The 18232-nt window shown below is 45.9% G+C and overlaps 1 pseudogene; it reads left to right on the forward strand.

Moving 5' to 3' along the window:
- The first annotated feature begins 930 nt into the window (after window positions 1–930).
- Window positions 931–1049, forward strand: LOC135051971 (5S ribosomal RNA; annotated as a pseudogene).
- The last annotated feature ends 17183 nt before the right edge of the window (window positions 1050–18232 follow it).

The raw sequence follows: 18232 nt of genomic DNA on the forward strand, positions 1-18232 counted from the left end.
GAGTGGTAAACTGCAGAAAGGACACCGGCCCTTTAAGAGAAGCTGTACACTGCTGGAAGCTGAGCTGGAAGCAGGTGATGTTGTAGCTGGAAACAGGTGAGTCCAGAATGGATCGGAGAGTCAGGCTACACCGCAGATGGAATGCTGGTGCTGGTCTCTATAGCAGAAGTCTGGAGACAGGAGCTGGAACCTGGAAGACATTCACAGGAGAGAGACAAACTGGAACTAGGTTTGACAACCAAAGCACTGACGCCTTCCTTGCTCAGGCACAACCTATTTATACCTGCAGCAAGGAAGGCATTGGCTAGGCAATTATGCAAATTAATAATACAGACAGCAGATTGGTGAATATGATCAGATGACAGAATCCAAGATGGCTGCGCCCATGCAGACACTTGGAGGGAAGTTTGGTTTGTAATCCATGTGGTCTGGAAAACAGTAATGGCGGCGCCGGCCACCGGAGACAGGAGACGCCAGGCTGACAGGTGCACATCCAACCACGCGGACACAGCGGAGGCCGCGGCTGACGTAATCGCCACTCTGAATGCAGAAGCTCAGGAACGGCGGTGGAGGCCGCGGGAGACGCCATGCCAGATGTATAAGGCGTTACTGTGACAGCGTCCAGAGAGACAGGAGAGGATGCGGGAATATGCACATCAGGATAACAGATGGGATCCGGTCCTGGAGCGCTGAGCCAGCCTTAGGAGGCATCTGATGGGTAAGAAATGGCGTCCAGATACCCGGATCGTGACACATGTCTTTTCTATTTTTCTGGACGCTCACCAATGATTCAGAGTCTCCCGTCTCTGTCTAACGCTGGCAGCAGATTCATCTATTCTCTTCCCTCTACACTTCTCTGTTGCCACTTTTTTAATTTTTTCATGAACTCTCATCAGTGACTCCAGAGCGACAAAAATCATCTGCGTACCACTCTACTATCATACCACACTGGAAACGCCCGAATCCATCCGATCTTGGAAACTAATCAGTGTTGGGCTGAATCAGTACTCAGGTAGGAGACTCCTGAGGAAGATCCGGTGTGGTAGAGTATGATTATCATGTCCAGTGTTTAACACTGACAGCAGATTCACACTTTCCTATTTTTTCTACTCTTATTTCTACTCACTCATCACCTTCTTCTGGCGGCTCTCATTGTCTGACCGAACAGACATCTTGAAATTATTGCGTAGGCTCAGGCGTGCTATATACCTTTTTGATCATCAAATTGGTTAAAATTATGTACTGTGATCAATCTGTGAACCTACTATATGCAGGATAATCCTCAATTAACAACTAAATCATGGCAGACAGCAGTGATTTGTAAATAAATACCAATCTTTATTGGTATTTTTGTTAACATTAATTTTGTTATCTTTTAAACAATCAATCAAACTACTGATATATTTTCCTAGGAATTTCATAAAACTGAATTAATTTTATATCCTTTTCATGATTCATTAATTATATTGACTTTCCTATGATATAAAGAGTGCACCCACAAAAGAGTATTTTTCTTCTCCTTCTGTGTCTCCATCCATAGACTGCCGCAAGAAGTGTGTTTCCTTTTGATTAGTAGACAGCTTAGTTTAAATATTTGAAATCATCCATTTAATGGAAGCCAACCACGGGGGTTCAGCCACACTGGACTGGGAGTGAACACTATCCTGAGTACAGGGTAATGAGTCCCCAGGGGATGAGAGACACTCAGCTGTACAAGAAACACAGTCCTTGGACATGATTGTAAAGGGACACCTACACACACACACACACACACACCTACACACACACACACACACACACACACACACACACACAATGGGTGAAAACACAGTATATGTAGGCAGAGTCTTAGAGAGACACAGAATTCAGAGCCAGCCACACAGCACCCCTTTAGCAGTAGTAAACACTAAGCTGGGTCGCAATAACTAAGCACCGGAGTAGTGCTTATAATATTAATACTGCTCCCCCCCCTCCTGAAGACACCCTGGTACCACTAAGGAGACTTGGGTCCTGTTAGATGAGCTGCATGTCCCTGTGTAATGCTGCTTGTCTGAGTTGCAGAGAAAAATGGCGTCGGAGAGCCGCTGGATCCGCTCAGTGGGAAGCCCCGCCCCTTGTAATGGTGCGCTGCTTCCCGCATTATTTTATTCTGGCCCTGAGGTAATTTTTACCTAAGTATAGAAATGCTTGTTAGCAGTATTTGGCCAGTGTGGGTATCTTGGGTGGCCCTGCGCGCCCCTCACAGTGGGACCTGCTGCAGCATGTGTCCTTCTGAGCCTCCCTGAAGGGCAGCCTGCAATCAGAGCTGTGCTCCTACGCTATTGCTGCCATTCCCGCTGGTGACCCGCTAACTGGGATGCCGGTGCTGTACTCACCACTCTTCAATCTTTAGGCTCTGTTAGGGGGTGGCGGCTTGCTGCGGGAGGGTACACTGCACCATGGTGTGGCTTGCGAATAACTCCCTCAGGAGCTCAGTGTCCTGTCAGCAGAGAAACGGGACCATTAACTCTCAGGAAGTTGGGCCGTTCTCCCCCCTAAGTCCCATGAAGCAGTCAGGCTGTTGCCTAAACAACCGTGACTGAAAATAACAAACATTGAAAATAAAAGTAGAAAACTGTTCAGGACCTCTCCAAAGCGTGACCGGCTCCTCTGGGCACATTTTCTAAACTGAGTCTGGTAGGAGGGGCATAGAGGGAGGAGCCAGCCCACACTATTGATTTCTTAAAGTGCCCATAGCTCCTAGTGGACCTGTCTATACCCCATGGTACTAATGTGGACCCCAGTATCCTCTAGGACATAAGAGAAACACCAGTTTAGTGTGAGAAAGTGGGTGTATTCTGGCGCTCTCCAGAGATTTGCTTTGATGATCACTTTGAGGTATTATCTCAAAACAAAGGTAAATTAGCATAACCTATACTATCTGAGAAAGTAAAAGCAATACCATCTGTTGCACAGCAACCACTGATGGACAGTGGTGAGATCCTGGCTTGTGCTACATTACACCTGAAAAATGGTGACTCTGATACCTTGAAACACTTTACCAGACTACACTTACATAGATTAAAAAAATAGAGACACCAAGGGGTATATTTACTAAAATTCGTATTTTCCCGACTGAGGTTAAAGTTCAAACACGAATGACATCGAAAGTGTAATTTTGCAACTTTTTGAATTTATTACGACTAATTTACTAAGCTGTCGTATTCTGCATTTTCGTATTTACCGATTTCGATGTCATTCGTTTTTTTTTGGCAGTGTTTTACGGGAGTGAATTGTAAAACACTGCCGACTTTAACACAATGAATCTCGGCCGGATCTGTGCGATCCGTGCTTGGCTTCATTGTGCATCTTTTGGAAAAATTAAAACTTTGTTAAAATGTTAAAAAAAAAATGCGTGGGGTCCCCCCTCCTAAGCAAAACCAGCCTCGGGCTCTTTGAGCCGGTCCTGGTTTAAAAAATATGGGGGAAAAAGTGACAGGGGTTCCCCCATATTTAATGAACCAGCACCGGGCTCTGCGCCTGGTCCTGGTTCCAAAAATACGGGGGACAAAAAGCGTAGGGGTCCCCCGTATTTTTAAAACCAGCACCGGGCTCCACTAGCCAGGTACATAATGCCACAGCCGGGGGACACTTTTATATAGGTCCCTGCGGCCCTGGCATTACATACCCAACTAGTCACCCCTGGCCGGGGTACCCTGGAGGAGTGGGGACCCCTTCAATCAAGGGGTCCCCCCCTCCAGCCACCCAAGGGCCAGGGGTGAAGCCCGAGGCTGTCCCCCCCATCCAAGGGCGGCGGATGGGGGGCTGATAGCCTTTTTGAAAAGTGTTGAATATTGTTTTTAGTAGCAGTACTACAAGTCCCAGCAAGCCTCCCCCGCAAGCTGGTACTTGGAGAACCACAAGTACCAGCATGCGGCGGAAAACCGGGCCCGCTGGTACCTGTAGTACTACTACTAAAAAAATACCCCAATAAAAACAGGACACACACACCTTGAAAGTAAAAGTTTATTATATACATCCACACCTCCATACATACATACATACATACTTACCTATGTTCACACGAGGGTCGGTCCTCTTCTCCATGTAGAATCCATGGGGTACCTGTTGGGAAAATTATACTCACATAATCCAGTGTTGGTCGTTCCTCTTCTGTTGTATTTGTAATCCACGAATTTGGCAAAATAACAAAACGAACACCCGACCACGCACCGAAAGGGGCCCCATGTTTTCACATGGGACCCCTTTCCCCGACTGCCAGGAACCCCCCCTGACTTCTGTCTAAGAGGGTTCCTTCAGCCAATCAGGATGCGCCACGTTGTGGCACCCTCCTGATTGGCTGTGTGCTCCTGAAGTGTCTGTCAGGCAGCACACGGTAGTGTTACAATGTAGCGCCTATGCGCTCCATTATAACCAATGGTGGGAACTTTGCGGTCAGCGGTGAGGTTACTTTCGGTCAACCGCTGGCCACAAAGTTCCCACCATTGGTTATAATGGAGCGCATAGGCGCTACATTGTAACACTGCCGTGTGCTGCCTGACAGACACTTCAGGAGCACACAGCCAATCAGGAGGGTGCCACAACGTGGCACATCCTGATTGGCTGAAGGGACCCTCTTAGACAGAAGTCAGGGGGGGTTCCTGGCAGTCGGGGAAAGGGGTCCCATGTGAAAACATGGGGCCCCTTTCGGTGCGTGGTCAGGTGTTCGTTTTGTTATTTTGCCAAGTTCGTGGATTACAAATACAACAGAAGAGGAACGACCAACACTGGATTATGTGAGTAGAATTTTCCCAACAGGTACCCCATGGATTCTACATGGAGAAGAGGACCGACCCTCGTGTGAACATAGGTAAGTATGTATGTATGGAGGTGTGGATGTATGTAATAAACTGTTACTTTCAAGGTGTGTGTGTCCTGTTTTTATTGGGGTATTTTTTTAGTAGTAGTACTACAGGTACCAGCGGGCCCGGTTTTCCGCCGCATGCTGGTACTTGTGGTTCTCCAAGTACCAGCTTGCGGGGGAGGCTTGCTGGGACTTGTAGTACTGCTACTAAAAACAATATTCAACACTTTTCAAAAAGGCTATCAGCCCCCCATCCGCCGCCTTTGGATGGGGGGGACAGCCTCGGGCTTCACCCCTGGCCCTTGGGTGGCTGGAGGGGGGGGACCCCTTGATTGAAGGGGTCCCCACTCCTCCAGGGTACCCCGGCCAGGGGTGACTAGTTGGGTATGTAATGCCAGGGCCGCAGGGACCTATATAAAAGTGTCCCCCGGCTGTGGCATTATGTACCTGGCTAGTGGAGCCCGGTGCTGGTTTTAAAAATACGGGGGACCCCTACGCTTTTTGTCCCCCGTATTTTTGGAACCAGGACCAGGCGCAGAGCCCGGTGCTGGTTGATTAAATATGGGGGAACCCCTGTCACTTTTTTCCCCATATTTATTTATTCAACCAGGACCGGCTCAAAGAGCCCGAGGCTGGTTTTGCTAAGAAGGGGGGACCCCACGCATTTTTTTTTTAACAAAAATTAACACTTTCACACCCCTTCCCACTGATAAACATGCACGGATCTCATGGATCCATGCATGCATATCAGAACACGGTAAAAAAAAGCAGGTCTGTTTTATTTTAGCACTTTCTTACGATTTGTATTTTTTCACGGCAGTGTTTGTCTATTGCCGGCAGTGTTTGTGAATTACACTTTTTAGTAAATGACCGAGTTCTACCAATTTGCAGGTGTATTTGACCGATGGTGTATTAATTCGTATTTTTTTTCTTGGACTTCCAAAAAAATACGAATGCCCTCATCACTGCCATGATTTGAGTTTAGTAAATTCCTGAGATGACACTTTGAAGAAAAAACACCATCTCGGTCAAAATCGGGATCTTAGTAATACCACTTTTACACTCGCACTCCCGGGTCACTCCCGGGATGCTTCCCGGGATGCGTCCCGGGATGCCTTCCCGGGACTGACCCCTTTCACACTGCACTAAGACCTGGGATCGACCCGGGACAGCCCCATTTACACTGATCCCGGGATATCCCTGCAAATGCACATGTGTGTCATTAGAAATGGCCTTTTCTGGCTCACATTGATGAGGTCACACTAGTCAACAAAGGGAGGGGTGGTGCCTGCTCACACCATTGCTGCAGTCATGGCCGACGGAGTACCAGTGTGTATGCCTGAGCTCATGATTCTTTCTGCTTTGCAGATGTTTCATACAGCCACTGACAGCATGATGCAGCTTATCACACTGTGCAGTATACTGCACATATATTTTATGAGGAGGAGGAGGGCGCAATTTATGCTGGATAGGGCTGCTAGTCGCCGCCAATATTTGCGCAGGAGGAGAGCCTTCATATCATCCAGGATGAGTATCATACTGAGCGTGAGTATGGGCCCTAACCGCTCATTTTGGTCCAGAGATCGCCGGCACGGAGAAGCCTTTATGAGGACCGTGGAAGCTTACCAGGATGAGGAGTGGATGGCTAACTTCCGTGTGTCTCGTGCAACCTTTAACTACATCCTGGAATTACTTACCCCAGCACTTGACATGCAGACCACCAGGCTTAGGAGACCCATCGAGGCACGCAGGAGATTAGCTATTGCATTGTGGTGGTATGCTACCCCAGGAGAGTACCGCTCAGTCTCATGCTTGTTCGGTGTTGCAATCTCCACCTGCTGTGTCATAGTCCACCAGGTGACTAAAGCAATTGTATCTACCTTATACAAGCGCTTCATATCTCTACCACAAGGACAGCGCTTACAGGATACCATCATTGGATTTGTGAAGCGAGGCTATCCGCAGTGTGGAGGAGCGATTGATGGGACACACATCCCCATTATTGCCCCACGTGACAACCATGCTGACTATTTTAATAGGAAGGGCTGGCACTCCATCATATTACAGGCTGTTGTGGACCACAAATATTGGTAAGTGTTTATTTTTGGGGTGGTGGGATGAGTTGCATGTGTGAGTTTTACATTCTAATTGTTTTCAATTTTACTGTTCTTTAGTTTCCTAGATGTGTTTATTGGCTGGCCAGGCCGATCTCATGACTCCCGAGTTCTTGCCAATTCTGACCTGTACAACATCGTAGAGGAGAAGCAGGGAGGCTGGCTGTACCCCAAAGAGTGTGCAAAGATTGTGAATGGGGTGGAGATCCCTGTCCACATCATCGGGGATGCTGCATACCCTTTACGCCCCTGGATTATGAAAGGCTACACCCAACAGGTCCAGTTAACCCCAGAGCAACAAACCTATACTCACACCCTGAGTTCAGCAAGGATGGTGGTTGAGAACGCCTTTGGCAGGTTAAAAGGAAGATGGCGTTGTTTGATGAAGCGCAATGATGTGGACCTTATGAATATGCCTAATGTAGTAGCTGCGTGCTGTATACTGCACAACATCTGTGAACTGCAAAATGAGCTATTCCTTCCTGAGTGGACTGTGCAGGACCCTGAGGTTATAAACCCACATGTGGAAGGTGCTTTGTTTGGGACTGCCTCAAACTCCGCTGCAGAACAAATACGCCACACTATTACGTCCAACCTTGCAGCACTGGTACAATAGTGTTTAAGAATCAGCACAACATGTTTGGTGAATGAAAATGTTTTTATTTTGTATTCCACCTTTGATCTTTGGGTTCATTATTTATGTTTTTCCAAAAAAAACACATTGCCAGCAACTGTGTATATATGCATAAACAATGTAGAAAACACTGTAAACATGGTCTACTTTACGCACAAATGGGAATGTTATGCCTAGATTTGCAAACAAGTTTTTATTGGCATAAAAAAAAAAAAAACACTGGTAGGTTTGTAGATACAACACCATAAACCACAGTGTCCCTGCAGTATATTATCACTGTGTAAAAAACAAATAAAAAGTGCTTTAATGTAGACACTATACAAAACAGAACATAGAAAAAAATGAAGGAAGGCACAAACAGTTGTGCATAAACAATGACCACACTGTGGTTATTTAACAACAAATAACAACCAAAAAAAGCAATTCACTGTGTTTCACGGCAAATTGCGCAATACAGTAAACTCTGGGCTTGGCGCACTAGATGGTGCAGTATTTGGGGCATAGTATGGACCAGGATTAAATGATGAAAAACCCTGCTCAGGGGGGTATTGTGAGTTGTGGTGTTGGTTTGGTGCTCTTGAGGTATTGGTCATACGCTCATAGAACGCCATGTTCATTTGGTGCAATTCCCTGTGGCGGTCATACTGCTCTCTACTCATGCATTCCTGCATTGTCATGACTTGGGAAAGGAATGCATCATGCATTTGGCGTTCTGCCTCTAGAAACCTGTCGAGCCTTGCATCCTCCTGTGCGGACATTGTAGCGTCCATCTCTCGGAGTTGGTCGACAAGGACATTTGACATGGCTTTAGCCACTTGCTCCGCTCTGTTCAATTTCTTCCTTCTAGGCGGTACGGTGTAAACTGTGAAGAGAAGAAATACAAAATGAGCGTATATAAAAATAGCAGCGTTAGCAAACATGTGTTTGTGGCATTAATCCACCTATACACTAGCTACTCTGCAACATTGAACTTTTTTTAAAAATGCAAAGCCCCCCTGCGTGGGGGCAGAAAATGCAAAGTGTGCCACCGTGCCAGCAGCGTGTTGAGCGCAGTGATCCTGCAAGGGGCTCATTAGCGCTCGCCACTCTGCCGCCACCCTGGCCACTCATACTACGCACATAACCGGATGATTAACAATTGTGGATTTGTGCTATGAGTGTTAATTTCTAAACATGTACTTACTGTTTTTCTGTAAAGTTGGGGTGACGGCACTTTGTACAGTCCCACTGTCACTGGTCTGAGCATCCACGACGTCTTCAATGGTTGCAGTTATGCTGTCGTCGTTTCTGGATGTGTTTATGGACGGCTGGGATGATGTGTCGCTGTCCTCAAGTGTGTCGTCAATTAACAACGGTGATGATGGACAGACGTCACTGCTTGTCTGTGTCTCTTCTGGAGTGCCTTCTGTAGCAGTGTACTGTGAACTGGAAGACAGACTCACCGGACTGCATATAGCTGTGTTTCCAAAGATATTGGCGCACATGTCATAGTACTGCCAGTCGATACGGCCAACACCGCTCTTTTTCCTGTTGTTGTCATGCACCTTAAGGAAATGCTTTTTAAGAGTTTTCATTTTGTTTAACACTTGCTGCTGCGTGCGGATGATTCCCCTGGCTTGCAGCATCTTGGAGATGTTTTTATAAATGACTGCATCTTTGACTGTGCCTGTGATCTGCCTCATAATTTCCTCCTCTCCCCTAATGCTCAGCAACTCTCTCACCTCCTGGTCTGTCCAGGTCGCCATGCTGCCTTCCTCACACGCATCAAGGACGCTCCCCAGGGCTCTGAATGATGACATCATCTTTTCTGAGCCCATGAAAGCTCCAATCGGAGGCCTTTTAACAGTCCTGGGTAGTGAATCCCGGGACGGGCCCTTTCACACTACCCAGCTTCCCGGGACGGTCCCGGGTTCAACCCTGCTTTTGACCTGGGATGAAATCCCGGGATGCTCGTCCCGGGAAATTGTCCCTGTACCCATTTACACTGAGAAGAATCCCGGGATGATGCGCGTTCACGTGCAATATCCCGGGATTTTTCTGCGAGTGTAAAAGGGGTATAAATATACCCCCAAGTGTCACCAGGCGCCAATCAATTGCTCAGTCTTAAATACTAAACTGTCTGCAGCTTTTCTATACCAAAGGGGCTACTCCCCCCCTTCAAAAAACAAACACTACCACAAGAAAAAAAGCGCTGACAGAATATATTTTAAAATATATTTATATTTTTATTTTGCTGTTTTAACTTGCTATAGTAAAATATATACTTTTAAATAGCTCACTGTGAACCAATTACACTAACAATAATTAAAACAATAAAAAAACAATATTTAATTGTTCTCTGGCTCAATGCATCCTTTACCTTAACAAATAATCACAAAGAAAACTGTTATTTATAGAATACCAGCATGGTGTCAATATACTGTTAATATAACAACCAATTCCTAACCTAATTATCTTACATAGATTAGACTGTGTTCTGTTTTTAGGGGTTTTTATTTTTGCGATATCTCAGCGATCACTGAACCAAATCTCTGGAGAGCACATAAATGCCCCCACTACACTCAGATTTCTCCCATTTCCTAACTGAAAATCCACTAATCCACTACAGCCCTCCTTGGTGGAGGTCTACTACACCTGTACTGTTCACTATTTAGGTGTGAGCATGGCGGCATTGGACCACTTACATACAGTATGTTGTTTATTAATAGGAATGAGTCAGAAACTTGGAGAAAGGTGTCTGATAAATCTGTACACAGGGCTGGCGATGGGGGGGGTCAAAGGGGACACCTGTATCGGGCCCCATGGTCCAGAGGTGCCTTATGGATACACCACTTAGTGTTATGCAAAGATGTGAGACATCTTATCCAAATAGGGCAGGGAGCTATAGGCGGTGTGGGAGCAGCTGCAGAGTGACAGGAGCCTACCATACACAGTGACTGTGTGGTGCAAGTGAGCACCCGCTCCTCCGGGTCCAGCTCTGTTGCAGGCAGTTATGTGACATGGCAGCAGCTCCGCTGGTCAGGATTCCCGTGCTACAGGCCAGCCTCGTCTGGTGGGGTGTGAGGGCCACATGGAACCTGCTGTGCAGTGTGAGGGTCTGGATACTGGGTAGTGCATCACAGCTAAGTCTCTCACGGGGTAAGAGTGAATTGGTGAGGGGATACAAGGCTTTGGGATAGGGTGGGGGAGCTGGGAATGCAGCATGAAGTCATTGGGGATAGACAGACTGTGGGATGTGTGGAAAGAAGGAGAGATGGAGACACAGACTGTGGCATGTGTGGCGGAGAAAGGATGAGATATACATATTCATATATGTTTAGAAATATTTTATTAACAGTTTCTTATATAGCACAGCAAATTCTGTTGCACTTCAATCTATCTATCTATCTATCTAGATAGATATAGATAGATTTATATATATATATCTATATATATATATATATAGATAGATATATATAGATATATATAGATAAATATATATATATATATATATATTTATATATATATATATATATATATATAGATATATAGATATATATATAGATAGATATATATATATATCTATATATATATATATATATATATATATAATCTGAGGGCAGGCAGATGGTACAGGTGGTCTCTCCCCAAGGCATGGTGTTCAACTGGCTTCCGCTGGTGTTATCTGTAAAGAAAATAGTTTTGAGTCATATTAAACACGCTGCATCATTTATTTTCTACCTAAGCAGAAGTAATACTTTTTCTCTGGATATAATTTTTCTCCACACGTAGCAATATATAAATGGATATGTAACATATTGCTTCCCCTAGCAGTTGTATTTGATGTGTTACATGTCAGTTTAAAGTTTGCCACATTTGTACAATAGACTAATGAATATCTATGTTACATATACATATTACATGGAGATAAAATACATATATAAACCTCCACTAATTCTCCCCTTAGCAATCTGATGACACTAGATCAGCTAGTGAAGTATAACTCTAATTGTATTATGCACCCTCTGATGTTAATTGTGTGTACATATATCGGAGATACCTGCTGCGATCCCTCCATGGTATATCTGGGGCATCCTTAATATTTGTGGGTGTTCTCTGATCATGGCTGTTGTCAGGGGATATCCCACGAATATTGAATGCTAAATCTGCCCCTTAGTAACTTTTGGAGGAATTTCAGACGGGTTACATAGAGTTATAAATAACAAATTGGATATACATTGGATGTAATGGACAAAATTCTATAAATTAGAGATGGATTACCAACTGCTGTTCTTCTATACACAATATCCCTATATACTATAGAGACTAGCTACTAATACGATTAACCCCCACCTTATTATATACCTGTTCAGCATGTCTAAGCAATTGGGAAACAATAGTAGGAGATGGGACACTGCTGAGTGTTTGAGCTCAGGTCCAGCATTGGACCTTGCCCTCAGATCTCATCAAACTGCTCCCTCTATACAGTACATATAGGTTACACGTACTGTATACTAATAAAGAATAAACCCTGCATTATACTTGCCCATACCTCCCAACATACCTGTCCCAAGAACCAGGACCCTGTGTGCGCAAAAGGTGAGTGCATCTGATAAAGGGGCAGAGCCTAATGAGGAAAGGGGGTGGGGCCTTGCAGCACCCCTATCTGCATTACTGTGAGGGCGTGCCTAGCACTCTCACAGATGCGGGACATTTGGGAGGTATGTGCCTTCTTGACATTCAGCTCCCAATAACCTGTGTATGTATTTTATTCTTTCATTAGGGAAGCACTTTATAGACGTTTCCTACAGTATAAAGTATACTTATTGTATGTTAGTGTAAGACACCACCTTTGTTAGAAGGTGTCTCTGGAAGATGTCTGTCTCTTTATTACTGAGCTAATAATAAACAGGGAACAGTATTATTACCTGCGCTGGAAGCTGGTGCCTTGTGGGCCCGCACCTCTTATAATCGCCTTCTTTTGGCACCTGATAAGTACAATGTAAATGTTATTCTATATTTATCCAATACACATAGGCGTGATGCAGAGCTGAAGTCTGTGCACGGAACATATGTTGCATGTTATCGCACTGTGCATGTTGCATGACAAAGCGTACACAGTTATGGGCAATGCAGAGCTGTACCATCTCAGACACATCACCACTTGTGTAGAGTTGGCGGCATTAGGCATTCTCCTATAGGCTTATAGAGGGAGTTATAATGCATTGCCGGCTATACAGAGCTGTGCGCACACCTAAGTACACCTGTTGTCTGACGGATCTTTTGTACCGGGTATAGGGCTGGCTCATACTCAGACTGATAATGAAGCTGGCTATAGTACCAAGCGTATGGATAGGGGCAGGGTGGTCACAAAGATGTGTATAACTCTGCATATAGGATATTATTGGTATCAGTGGCCCAGTCTATGGTCAGTATACTGCTGTGATGCAGGTAGGCAACTATGAGCCAAAGGAAACTGTTGGCATGCACCTTGCCACAGGCAGAGCCACCCAAAATATCCTAAGTATCCAGGTGACAGTGCATGCGTGACCTGAGCTCACACATGCTACAACCACAGGACAGTCAGTGCTGAGGCATCAGAGGAATCAGATTGAATACCTATTTGCAATCTGCCACTCACATACTGTAGCAGGAAATTGAGCTCTGAGGACCATCACCATCCCCATCAGGCCCATTATAATGAATGGGCCAGTTACAAAAGACATACAGAAACTGGAGTTTCCGCACATGTAACAGACCCATTACTGATAATAAATAGACAAAGATTCCAATCATCACAAAGATGTATCTGTAGCAGCTTATTGCAGAAAGTGTTTTCTTTTTCTGAAATCAAGCATTTTATACCATTCTCTAAAGGCCCGTACACACTGGTCGATGTATCGGCCGTTCTCTTGAACGGCCGATACATCGCGGGACCGTCGGCCAGTGTGTACGGGCGATACGTCTGTGAACTCCGTCGTTCACAGACGTATCGCGTCGGCCGCGCAGCACAGCCGACAGCCAATATATCTAACGATATATTGGCCCGTCGCTGTGTGTGTACGGGGCGGTCGTCCGACCGCCCGTACACATGCTGCGGCGGCCGGCGGTGATTGACAGGTGAACTGGGCGGGCGCGAGCGGCCCGCCCGCCCAGTTCATGACGTCAGTCCCCCGACGGATCGGGCTGTGTGTATGCACAGCACACTGCCCGATCCGTACATAGATATATCTGCAGATCAATTGATCTGCAGATATATCTAATACAGTGGCGTGCGGTGAGGTCAGTGGCTGGTGAGGCATGCCCATTACCACCACCATTATGGCCGCCGCCAGTGCCCGCTACTGTACTGCTGCCCATGCCAGCTGCCAGTGCCTGCTAAAGTCACCGCCCCCACAGCTAATTCCCCATCTGATACTGTCGCCAATGCCTGAGAAGTCTGGGGAGTAACAGCAGCCAGGGCCTGGGCAGCAGAGGTGCCCGAAGTTAAAGAGAGCAGTGGAGGGTCTGCCTGGAAGCAGGATTACAGCTGCAGGTCGGTTGATTGAGACAGCGGTAGTAATCGCCCCCCTGCCCTTATACCCCGGCACACACGCAGTAATCACCCCCCCTCTCCTTATACCCCGGCACACACGCAGTAATCACCCCCCCTCTCCTTATACCCCTGCACGTATGCAGCAATCACCCCCCCCCCCCCCTCCCCTTGTACCCCGGCAGTCACACAGTAATCACCCCCACCCCTTAAACCCCAGGACATATGCAGTATTCACTCCCCCCGCCCCCCCGAAAGACACACAGTAATCACCCCCTCCCCCCCCCCTTATACCCCAGCACATATGCACTGCAGTAATCTCCCCTCCCCCCGGCAGACCTACAGTAATCACCTAATCACCCCCACCCCAGCACATATGCAGTATTCACTCCCCCCCCCCCCCCCCGCAGGCACACAGTAATCACCCCCTCCCCTTACACCTCAGCAAGTATGCAGTAATCCCCCCACCCCTCCCCTCATACCCCAGCACACAAGTGCAGTAATCACTCCCCTTCCTCCGGCAGACCTACAGTAATCATCATCACCACCACCACTGCAGTAATCACCACCCGCCTGCAGGCACACAGTAATCACCCCCCCTCCTTTAACCCCTTATATCCCGTCACAGTGCGCAAATCTCCGTGCTGAGCGCTGCTGTGTACTGACCATGGGCTGCTCTGCTATCTGAAACACAGAGCGCACAGCAGCCCATGGTCAGTATACGGCAGCGCTCAGCACAGACTCTGGGAGATGGCGGGTTATACACACCATCCGGCTGGCAGCGCTGCTGACAGCGGGGACAGTCACTGACCTGTGGAGGAGTTCACAAGACGAGGAGGCTCGAGTATGTCGGGCGGCGCCCCCCCCCCCCGTACCTGGAGTAAAGTCAGTGAGAGCGGCTACCCCCGTTACCGGCAATCAGCGTGAGGTGACCAGGGGAACTGGTGCAGGGGCCTCTCTCGGGGAGGAGAGTGGGCTGGATCCCAGGGATAGCTGTCATTCTGGTGCCCAATCATATATGCATCGGTGACAGGGGCGTGCTTTCATATGGGCTGAAAGCACACCCCTGTCACTGAGGCACATATACTAGTGCCGCTTACCCCGCTCTTTTAAATGGGCTTTTTACTGCCCGTTCCTTGGCTCCGCCCCCCGCTTCCTACCCTTTATTATTGTCCGCGGGAGGCACCACTCTGGGTGCCTCCAAAAGTTATTTAAGCATGTTTTTAAATTGTAAAAAGGATTATAATAATATAAAACATATACTTATGACACGGAATGTGTCTTAAGTATCTTTATATTAATGTAATCATTAATGACAGGGGAGGCACTGCCTCCCCTGCCTCCCCTGACTGCACGTCCCTGATCTAATAGTGTGTACCCACCTTAAGGCTCCTGATATGGCCCTGATTGGTCTAACTACATCTCTTACCTCACTTGTTACTCAATGATTTATGTCACATGTAATAATCCCACTATCTGACCCACTATGGGGGGTAATTCCAAGTTGATCGCAGCAGGAATTTTGTTAGCAGTTGGGCAAAACCATGTGCACTGCAGGGGAGGCAGATATAACATGTGCAGAGAGAGTTAGATTTGGGTGTGGTGTGTTCAATCTGCAATCTAATTTGCAGTGTAAAAATAAAGCAGCCAGTATTTACCCTGCACAGAAACAAAATAATCCACCCAAATCTAACTCTTTCTGCACATGTTATATCTGCCTGCCCTGCAGTGCACATGGTTTTGCCCAACTGCTAACAAAATTCCTGCTGCGATCAACTTGGAATTACCCCCATAGTTCTGATCTGTCAAGCAAAAGCTTATTTGTAAAAACATGAAAATAATACTTACAGGGACAGTCCTTATCATCCCTGGCAAGGCGAGGTCCGGCGTCTCGCTTCCTCTTCCCTCCTGTCATTGCAGAATGGACATTGCATATTTTAAGTTAGAGATATTTCATTTTAGTACAGATACATAATCATATAATAGTATAGTAATTTTTGTATGAACATGTAAATATGTATAAGGTTTCACTATTGGTTCATTGTTGTAGACTATGGGGGTACCCAATTAGCCACGATAATGCAGTTTTGCAATATTTTAGTGCATCTGTATTCACTTGCTATCCAATTAACTATGAAAAGTTATAGGCTAAAAGTCTCTATAGGATTTATCACTAATTTCTCTTCACCATCTCTGAGCAGGGGATAAGTAGTGCAAAATCCCTATTTTAAGGTAAAATGTCAGGATTTGGTTTAGAACTCCTGGGACACCCCGCTGAATCACTAATTAGGCACTTAGATATTTTCAATTATTTTTAAATCGCCAATAATGACATACTTTTTGGGGTCAAAAATGTAAAGTTATGAAAATTGGGGTACAAGGTATGGAACAGGTATATTAGGGTGCTTTATGAGTATATGAAGTGTTTTTAGACTTGCAGGTGGGAGTAATCGGTCTATAAGTCCTCTACAATGACCCAAAAATATACTTAATACCCATTTTTTATGTACCCCAGATTTAATGAGAGCACTTATTTTTCTGTACAAAAAAATAGCTTTCTATAATTTTTTCACATTTAAAAAAAATGCATATAACAGCCATTTGAGCCAATTTAATTACACCAAATAGTGTTATTATAGCCACTAATAGACTTCTATAATATTTTCCTATATTAGTTTGGCTTCTTGGAGGGGTACAGGTAGATTTCCCCATTTCTCCTATACTTATCTTTGATTTTACTGGCTAGCATTAGGCGGATCCTGTTATCACCATTTTGGAATAGGATAAGTGCTGTAAACAGGAGCGCACAGGCTGCAATAAGTTAATAGGTGATAGGTATGATAACTTTAGCCGCGAGTGCTATATAACCTCTAGCTCATCTTCCTACTCAGTGGTAATGAGTGGTAACCCCAGAGGTTAGTGTGGTGCACAGGTCAGTGGTGAGGAGATGGCACACAGGTAAACGTGTATGTTTGATATGTGAACAGAATGCCGACATTGTCATACTATCAACATTGAAAATGTAGACAGAATGTTAATAACCGATTTTATGGATATATTTAGGCTGCAGTCAGGGTTAAGGTTATTTCGATAACTACTGAAAATCAGATTGTCAACATGCTAACTCACAATGTCGACATACTGGCTCTATCAACATTATGGCAGTGTCAACATTTGACTTGTCAACATTCCATCAATGTCAACAGTCTGACCATGTCAATATTAAGGTTATAGAAGTTTCTTACAGTATAAAGTGTACTTATTGTGTGTTAGCGTAAGACACCACCATTGTTAGAAGGTTCCTCTGGAAGATTCCTGTCTCTCTAGTATTGAGCTAATAAGCAGGGAACAGTATTCTTACCTATTCCGGAAGCGCCTGCCTTAGATGGTACCTCCTTTCTCTCCTCCGGTGGAACCAGCCTTCTTTTTTTATCACCTGATAAGTACAATGTAAATGTTATTCTATATTTGCTCCTACACACATAGGCGCTGATGCAGAGCTGAAGTCTGTGCACGGAGCAACCCAAAATATCCTAAGGATCCAGGTGACAGTGCATGTATGACCTGAGCTCACACATGCTACAACCACAAGACAGTCAGTGCTGAGGCATCAGAGGAATCAGATTGAATACCTATTTGCAATCTGCCACTCACATAGCAGGAAGCTGAGCTCTGAGGACCAACACCATCCCCATCTGGCCCATTATAATGAATGGGCCTGTTACAAAAGATATACAGAAACTGGAGTTTCCGTACATGTAACAGACCCATTACTGATAATGAATAGACAAAGATTCCAATCATCACAAAGATGTATCTGTAGCAGCTTATTGCAGAAAGTGTTTTCTTTTTCTGAAATCAAGCATTTTATACCATCCTCTAAGGCTCCTGATGTTCCCCTGACTGGTCTAACTACATCTCTTACCCATAGTTGCCGACTTTTGGGCTGCTCTCTCCGGGAGAGAGCAGCCAGTCGGCTCAGCAGGGGGGCAGGCACGCCGGGCAGTGAGCTGCTGTAAGGAGGGGGGCGGGCCGGAGGCGGCACGGGGGCGGACCAGAGGAGGGACGGGGGCGTGGCTGCTGGATCGCATTATGCAAGCCACGCGCCCCACTGTGCAATGCCGCAATTA

The sequence above is a fragment of the Pseudophryne corroboree genome, chromosome 2 (assembly GCF_028390025.1).
Source record: "Pseudophryne corroboree isolate aPseCor3 chromosome 2, aPseCor3.hap2, whole genome shotgun sequence".
Classification (NCBI taxonomy): Eukaryota; Metazoa; Chordata; class Amphibia; order Anura; family Myobatrachidae; genus Pseudophryne; species Pseudophryne corroboree.